Raw genomic sequence first — 9,071 nt, forward strand, 5'->3', positions numbered from 1 at the left:
TATATCTTCATGGTAGAATTATTCATATTCCTTTGGTTATATACTCAGTAATGGTATTACTGGGTCAAATGGTAATCTTGTTTTAAGTTATTTGAGGAACTACCACACTACTTTCCACAATGGTTGAATGAATCTACATTTCAACCAGCAATGAGTAAGCGTTCCCTTTATTCCATAAGATTGTTTTTAAATTACTTGAAGAAGAATTTACTCAGTGCAAAAATCCTTTTCCATGGAGACGTTTGTCTAAAACAATCACCAGCCACTGTTAAACACCATAACTGCCTGAAACAGTGAGAAATAGTTGGCAAAAAAAAAGGCTAACCAAAAAAGGGAAAAGTAGGTAACTGAGTAGTCAATACAAGGCTTTGAAAAGCTCTGGTACATTCCTGATAATCTGAAAGGGCACTTACCTGTAGGACTACAGGTTTTGACCCTTATGTATGCTCAGGAAAGATAAGAAAAAGCTCTAAGGTCTCAGCTGTACTTGATCTTAAGGAGGTACAAGCTGAAAGTTAAGGCTAAAGCAAAATTGGCAACTGTAGGGCCGATTGTCAATGCATATCCTAAAATGCATGGTGAGTCCCCAGTGAAAGATTAGAAAATGTATTTGTCCCAGGTATTTAAAGAAATCTCTGTTCAATCACAAGCTGAACATTAAGCTAACTAAGCAGAGATGTCAGTGCCCACAAACTATAAAGAATAGATACTTTACAAAAATACTTCAGAAAAGTGACTGCATAAACAAAAAACAACCGCAAATAGAAACAAAAAATTCTAAGAATAAGAGATAGTCTCATTTTCAAAATTGCCCAATTATGTTATTTAAAATATCTTGTTTTCAACCAAAAATTATGAATTATGCAAAAGAACAAGTGTGAGTGGCCATTGTATGGGAGTAGAGGTGGGAGAGTTAAAAGAAATGATACCTGAGAAAGCCCTGATTTTAGACTTACTAAGAAAAGATTTTATTTATTTATTTATGTATTTATTTATTTTGAAACAGAGTCTTGTTCTGTTAACCAGGCTGGAGAGCAATGGCTCAATCTCAGCTCACTACAACCTCTCCTTCCCAGGTTCAAATGATTCTTGTGAGTTAAAGCAATTCTCCTGCTTCAGCTTTCCAAGTAGTTGGGATTATAGGTGCCTTCCATACCTGGCTAATTTTTGTATTTTTAGTAGGGATGGAGTTTCACCCTATTGGCCAGGCTGAGCTGGAACTCCTGACCTCAAGTGATCCACCCACCTCAGCCTCCCAAAGTTCTAAGATTACAGGCCTTAGCCACCATGCTTGGCCTAAGAAAAGATTTTAAATCATATATTTTAAATGCTGTCAAAAATGAAGGAGAAATATGTGTAAAGAGCTAAAGAAAAGTACAAAATCTATGTCTTACCAGAGAGAAAATATCAACAAAGGAAAATTTCTTTTAAAGAACCAAATAGAAATTCTAGAGTTGACATGAACAAGAGCGGAAACGGGAAACTCATAGCAAGTTTTAAAATTCAGATTTGAGCAATCAGAAGGAAAATGTCTTGAAGAAAAATATCTTGATTTTGTCTGAAACAGAAAAAAAAATAATAAAGCCTCAGAGACCTTTATGACATACTCAACAGTACCTACATGCACTTGCATATGTACTCCCAGCTTAAGAATAGCTTTAAGATGTGAAAGGAAAATAAAAACCGAGGACCCCAATTCACTATGCCAAAAAATAATAATAATAAGCTGAAAGCTTAGTCATGTAAGAAACTGCTCTTCCTTTTGTTCCTAAGCAGACGGCTACAGATAAAAGGTTGAAAATCTCCACAAGGAGTTACTCTATGTTAAGTTTACATTATGTAAAGTGTTGATTTACTGGGCAGGAGAAGAATACATAATTGTTTCCCTGTCTGCTCCTTTTCTCTTGAAACATGTGGATTACCATAGCGTCCCTATTTCCCCTCCAACCTATTTTTCCCCTTTAAATATGAAAGTCCTCAAAATTATTTTTGGAGAAAGGCACAGACCACAGGCTATTTCTGGGATTCCATTTCTTTCTTTCTAGCACGTCCTTAACCTTGGCAAAATACACTTTTTTTTTTTTTTTTTTTTTGAGACAGAGTTTCGCTCTTGTTACCCAGGCTGGAGTGCAATGGCACAATCTCGGCTCACTGCAACCTCCGCCTCCTGGGTTCAGGCAATTCTCCTGCCTCAGCCTCCTGAGTAGCTGGGATTACAGGCGCGCGCCACCACGCCCAGCTAATTTTTTTGTATTTTTAGTAGAGACGGGGTTTCACCATGTTGACCAGGATGGTCTCAATCTCTTGACCTCGTGATCCACCCGCCTTGGCCTCCCAAAATACATTAAATTCATTGAGAACTGTCTCAGATACTTTTTGGTTTACAAGAAGAAGAGATAGAGAAAGGGCCAGAAAGGATATTTAGGGGTAAAATAGTAAAAAAATGTTCCTGATAGGAGGAAGAAACCTTTAATTTACACATACACAATGCATAACAAAATCTAAGTTGGATAGACTCTAAGAGATCTACACCTAGACATATCATATTCAGTCATAAGACAAAGAGGGATAGAACACCTTGCAATCAGTAAGAAGAAATGACTCATAATGCACAAAGTGTTCTCTCTAGGACTAAGACCAACTTTGCAACATAAGCCAAGGGGGCCAGAGGATTGGGATGACACACTCAAACTGCGAAAAAACAACAAAACAAAACAAGAACAACAAAAATACTAGTAGACTGCTTCCCATAAAAGTTACTAAGATGAACTCTTTAGACATAAAGGAAATGATACTAGACAGCATCTCAAATCTACAAGAAAGAATAAAGACCACCATTGAAGAATTCCACAGAAACATATAAAATATAGCACAGATATATTTTATTCATATCTGTTCTTCTTTCTAAATTAAAAAACAGCTGCATAAGACAATGATTATAAATCTGTGTTAATAAGATGCAATGCAAAAATATCATTTGTATGACATCAGAACAAAGGAAGATAAAGAGAGGAAAAAAATTTATATTCTTGTACCATTATTATTAATCCAAGATAGAGTTTTTTTGTGTGTTTGTTTTTTTGAGACGGAGTTTCGCTCGTTACCCAGGCTGAAGTGCAATGGCGCGATCTCGGCTCACTGCAACCTCCACCTCCTGGGTTCAGGCAATTCTCCTGCCTTTAGTGGAGACGGGGTTTCACCATGTTGACCAGGATGGTCTCGATCTCTTGACCTCGTGATCCACCCACCTTGGCTTCCCAAAGAGCTGGGATTACAGGCATGAGCCACCGCACCCAGCCCAAGATAGAGTTTTATATGTTAACATGATAATGAGGAGCCACAGGACAAGCACTGTGAAAATAATTTTAAAAATATATAATAAATGACAAGGCAAGAGAACTAAAGTGTGATAGTACAGAATACCTGTACAACATAAGAGAAGGCAGTAATGAAGGAAAAAAATGGAGAAAGAAAAACAGAAATCACACAAGATATGTAAAAACAAATAGCTGAATGGCAGACATAAGTCTCAAACTGTCAGGAGTTACACTAAATGCGAACAAATCAAATATTCTAATTATTTATGTAATAGGCAGAAATTGCCAGAATAAAAAGAGATATTACTATGTATTGCTACAACACACATACTTTAAGTTGAACAATATAAATAGATTTAAAGAAAATGGACAGAAATAGATATCCCAGGGAAACAAACAATAACATAAAGAAAACTGAGGTAGTGATACAAATAAAAGACATAATATACTTTTTAAAAGTTATGGGATGCTTTATAAATTTGTATGTCATCATTTCACTGAGGCAATGCTAATCTTCTATGCATAGTTCCAACAAAAAGTACTTTAAAACTATAAAGTTATTGCTAATGACAAAATTATATTCTATAATAATAAAATGGCTAATCAAACAAGAAAGTTTAAATGTACCCAACAACAGAGCCATGAAATATATGATACAAAATTGACATAATTGAAGGGGGAATTAGACAATGTAGTGGTAACAGTTGCAGATTTTATTTTACTTTGAGAGAGTTTCGCTCTTGTTACCCAGACTGGAGTGCAATGGCACCATCTCGGCTCACCGCAACCTCCGCCTTAGGGGTTCAAGCAATTCTCCTGCTTCATCCTCCCGAGTAGCTGGGACTACAGGTGCACACCACCATGCCCAGTTAATTTTTCTATTTTTAGTAGAGACGGGGTTTCACCTTGTTGACTAGGATGGTCTCGATCTCTTGACCTCATGATCCACCCGCCTCGGCCTCCCAAAGTGCTGGGATTATAGGCATGAGCCACCACACCTGGCACAGTTGGAGATTTTAATAAGCAACTTTCAATTCCACAGAGGATAATTAGGCATAAGGTAAGCAAGCAAATGGAATACTTGACTGACAATATAAACCAACTGGAATGAGCAGATATCTCATATAAAATTATCTATCCCACAAAACAAAAGTCAAATTCTTCTCGAGTAAACATGAAATATTCTTCGAGATAGATCGTAAATTAAGTCATAAAATTAGCTTCAATAAATTTAAATAATTTAAATCATTCAGAATAGTTATTATGGAATGAAAGTAGAAATAAATTAACAAAATAAAGGTTTGGAAATTTATAAATGTATGGAACTCAAGTCACCTTTCTAAATATTCAATGGGTCAAAGAATAAGTCACAAGACAAATCAGAAAGTACTTCAAAGTGAATTTTTTAAAAAAATCAGTGCATAACAAAATTTCTGAAATGAAGCTAAACAATGATTAGAAAAAATGTATGTCTGCAAATACCTGTATTGAAAAAGAAGAGAGATAACAAATCACTAACTCAATCTTCCTCCTAAGGGAAAAGAAAAAAAAATATCAAGATAAACCTTAACCAAGTATAAATAAATAATAAAAATTTGAATGAAAATAAGTGAGAGGAGATAGAAAAACTATAGAAAACAACGAAACCAAACCTTGGATCTTTGAAATAAATTAACACAATTGACATACCTTTAGCTAGCATAATCAAGAAAAAGAGAGGATACTCAAATTACTAAAATCAAGATTAAAAAGGGAACAATACTGCCAACTTTATATTAAAAAGACCAGGGATTATTATTTACAACTGCATGCAAGACAATTGGCTTAATAAGATAAAGATTACAAAATCCTAGAAAGACCCAGACTGCCAAAACCTACTCCAAAGAAACAGAAAAGGAATAAACATATAACAAGTTAAGGGATTGAAATAATATTTTTTAAATTCTATAAGAAAAATTTAGGATGAGATGGCTTTACTAGTAAATTCTACTAATTTTTTAAATATTAACATCAATTTTTTGTAAGCATTTTCAAAAGTATATTAGAAGTGAGCCCTTCTCAGCTTTTTCTGGAGACTAGCACTAACCTCATACCAAAACTAGACAAGAACATCACAAGAAAATAATTGACAGACCAATATCCCTTTTGAGTGTAGGCACAAAAAATTCTTACCAAAATACTGGTAAATCATGTCCAGCAATATCTTAAAATAATTATACCAGTTAGGACAAAGTGGGACCAAATGCAATCTATCAAAGAATCCAGATTACTTCAACATTAAAAAATATATAACATGTCATACTATAAAAATAATAATTAAAAAACATTTTATGATCCCATAGGCACAGGAACAGCCTTTGAAAAAATCCTAAACTATTTCATGATAGCAGACTATTTCCTGAACATGGTAAATAAAGCTTGCTCAAAAATATACCACAGCTAATGTCATACTCAATGGTGAAAGATTAAAATCATTTTTTTCTAAGATAATTAACAAGATAAAGATTTTTATTCTCACTACTTGTATTCAACACTGTGCTGGAGATTCTAGTCTTGGGGATTATGCAAGAAAAAGGAATAAAAGATATCCAGATTGCAAGATAAGAAGTAAAACTATTTCTGTTTGAATATTACATGAGTTTGCAAGTAGAAAATCCTAAATTATGTACCAAAAAATCTCTTGTGCTACAAACAAGTTAGGCAAGTTTGCAGGATTCAAGATCAATACATAAGAATTAATTGTAGTTTTTTCTACTTTAGCAATGAATAATCTGGAAATGAACTTGATGCCATTTAAAATAGCACCTAAATAATAAAATATTTGAGAATAAATTTAATGATAGAGGTGAAAACTTGAACACTTAATACCACAAACATTATTGAGAGAAATTAAATACAAAAGCCTAGGCAATACCATTCAGGACATAGGCATACACAAGGACTTCACGACTGAAACACCAAAAGCAATGGCAACAAAAGCCAAAGTAGACAAATGGGATCTAATTAAACTTAACAGCTTCTGCACAGCAAAAGGAGCTAACATTAGAGTGAACCAGCAATCAACAGAATGGAAAAACAAAAAAATGTTGCTATCTATCCATCTGACAAAGGGCTAATAATCAGAATCTACAAAGAACTTAAACAAATTTACAAGAAAAAAACTAACAATGCCATCAAAAAGTAAGGGAAGAATATGAACAGATGCTTCTCAAAAGAAGACATTTATGCAGCCAACAAACATTTGAAAAAGAGCTTATCGTCACTGGGCATTAGAGAAATGAAAATCAAAACCACATTGAGATACCATCTCACACTGGTGACAATGGCAATCATTAAAAAATCTGGAGACACAGATGCTAGAGAGGATGTGGAAAAATAGGAATGTTTTACACAGTTGATGGGAGTGTAAATTAATTCAACCATTGTGGAAGATGGTGTGGCGATTCCTCAAGAATCTAGAACTAGAAATACCATTTGACCCAGCAAGTACATTACTGGGTATATACCCAAAGGATTATAAAACATTAAATTATAAAGACACATGCACACGTATGTTTATTGAGACCTTATTTACAATAATAAAGACTTGGAACTATCCTAAATGCCCATCAATGATAGACTGGATAAAGAAAATGTGGCATATATACACCATGGAATACTATGCAGTCAGAAAAATGATGAGTTCATGACCTTTGCAGGGATGTGGATGAAGCTGGAAATCATCATTCTCAGCATACTGACACAAGATCAGAAAACCAAACACTGCATGTTCCCACTCGTAAGTGGGTGTTGAACAATGAGAACACATAGACACAGGGAAGGGAACATCACACACTGTCATGGGGTTGAGGGGCTAGAGGAGGGATAGCAGCAAGTGGGGGAATTGGGGAGGGCTAACTTTAGGAGAAATGCCTAATGTAAATGACAGGGGACTGGATGCATTAAACCATCATGCCAAACCTGCATGTTCTGCACATGTATCCCAGAACTTAAAGTATAATAATAAAAAAATACTTAAATAAATAGAATGACTTCCCATGTTCTTAGATTGGAAGGCTCTATATTCTGAAGATTGAAACATTCACCAAATAGATCTACAATTTCAACACATTCCCTATCTAAATTCCATATACTTCTTTTTCTTTGCTGATGTTGTCAAGCTGATCTTAAAATTTTCATAGACATGTCAGAGACCAGAGCAGCCAACACAATCTTGAAAAAGAAGACAAAGTTGGAGGACTCACACTTCTTGGTATCATATCTTAAAAGCCACAGTATTCAAGACAGTGTTAGTGGTATGAGGTTTAATGTGTAGATTAAAAGAATACAATTAAGATTCCATAAATAAACCCACATTACCATGGTTAAGTGATTTTCATACAGGATACCAAGGCCAAGAAAATACAATGAAGAAAGAACACACACGTGTGTGTGTGTGTGTGTGTGTGTGTGTGTGTGTGTGTGTGTTTTAAATATACAAATGGTGCTGGAACAACAGGATCTATCTCTCTTTCTCTAATTTCTACCCCTACATCACACCATATAAAATAATTCCAATAGATTAAAGATCTAAATGTAAGGGTGAAAAATATAAAACACTTAGAAAGAAACATAGGAGTAAATTATGTGTCTTAGGTTTATGCAATTGTTTCTTACGTAAGTACCCAAACCACGAGGGACCCAAGAAAAAAAGACCCAAAAATTGAACTTTATCAAAAATGTATCATTTTTATCTGGAAAATATAACAAAGTGGGAAAAATAATTGCAAATTATATATTTGCTAAGGAATTTGTGCCCAAAATATGAAAAATACATTCTTATAATTCAGTCATAAAGTGTTAAATTATTTAATTAAACAATGTACAAAGGTTTTGGATAGACACTTCTCCCAAGAATATGTAAAAGTAGCCAATAAGTACATATTTCCATCAAACTACCAATGACACTATTCACAAAATTACAAAAAGAAATTTAAATTCATATGGAACCAAGAAAAGCCCGAGGAGCCAAGGTAATCCAAAGCAAAAGAACAGAGCTGGAGGCATCACATTGCCAGACTTCAAACAACACTACAAGGTCACAGTAACCAAACCACATAGTCCTGGCACAGAAAGACAGATAAACCAAGAGAAAAAATAGACCACAAAGAAAGCCACACACCTGCAACCATCTTATCTTTGACAAAGCTGACAAAACAAGCAATGGGGAAAGGACATCAATAAATGGTGTTGGACTAACTGGTTATCCATATGCAGTTGATTGAAACTGAACTTTTCCTTACGCCACATACAAAATCCACTTAAGATGGACTGAAGACTTAAACATATAACACAAAACTATGAAATCCCTGAAGAAAACATAGGCAGTATTCTTCTAGACATAGGAACTGGCAAAGATTTCATGATAACAATTCCAAAGCAATCACGACAAAATCAAAAATTGACAGATAGGCTGTAATTAAACTTAAGAATGCCTGTACCACAAAAGAAACTAACAGAGTGAACAGACAGCCAACAAAATGGGAGAAAATGTTTGCAAACTATGCATAAAACAGAAGTTTAATATCTAACATCTATAAAGAACTAAACAAATTTACAAGAAAAAAATGCAACCCCATACAAACATAGACAAAGGACATGAATAGACACTTTCCAAAAGAAGACATACATGTGGTCAATAAGCCTATGAAAAGAAATTGAACATCACTGATCATTTTGAACCAACTTCAAAACCACAATGAGATGCCATCTCAC

At 34.5% G+C, this 9,071-nt stretch overlaps 1 non-coding gene across 1 annotated transcript; it reads right to left on the reverse strand.

Moving 5' to 3' along the window:
• Positions 1-3,772: 3,772 nt before the first annotated feature.
• LOC118152557 (U6 spliceosomal RNA) lies at positions 3,773-3,875 on the reverse strand. Its single transcript, XR_004741308.3, has one exon. It is a non-coding gene; the product is annotated as a U6 spliceosomal RNA (small nuclear RNA).
• Between the last annotated feature and the right edge of the window lie 5,196 nt (positions 3,876-9,071).

This window comes from Callithrix jacchus, chromosome 3 (assembly GCF_049354715.1).
Source record: "Callithrix jacchus isolate 240 chromosome 3, calJac240_pri, whole genome shotgun sequence".
NCBI lineage: Eukaryota > Metazoa > Chordata > Mammalia > Primates > Cebidae > Callithrix > Callithrix jacchus.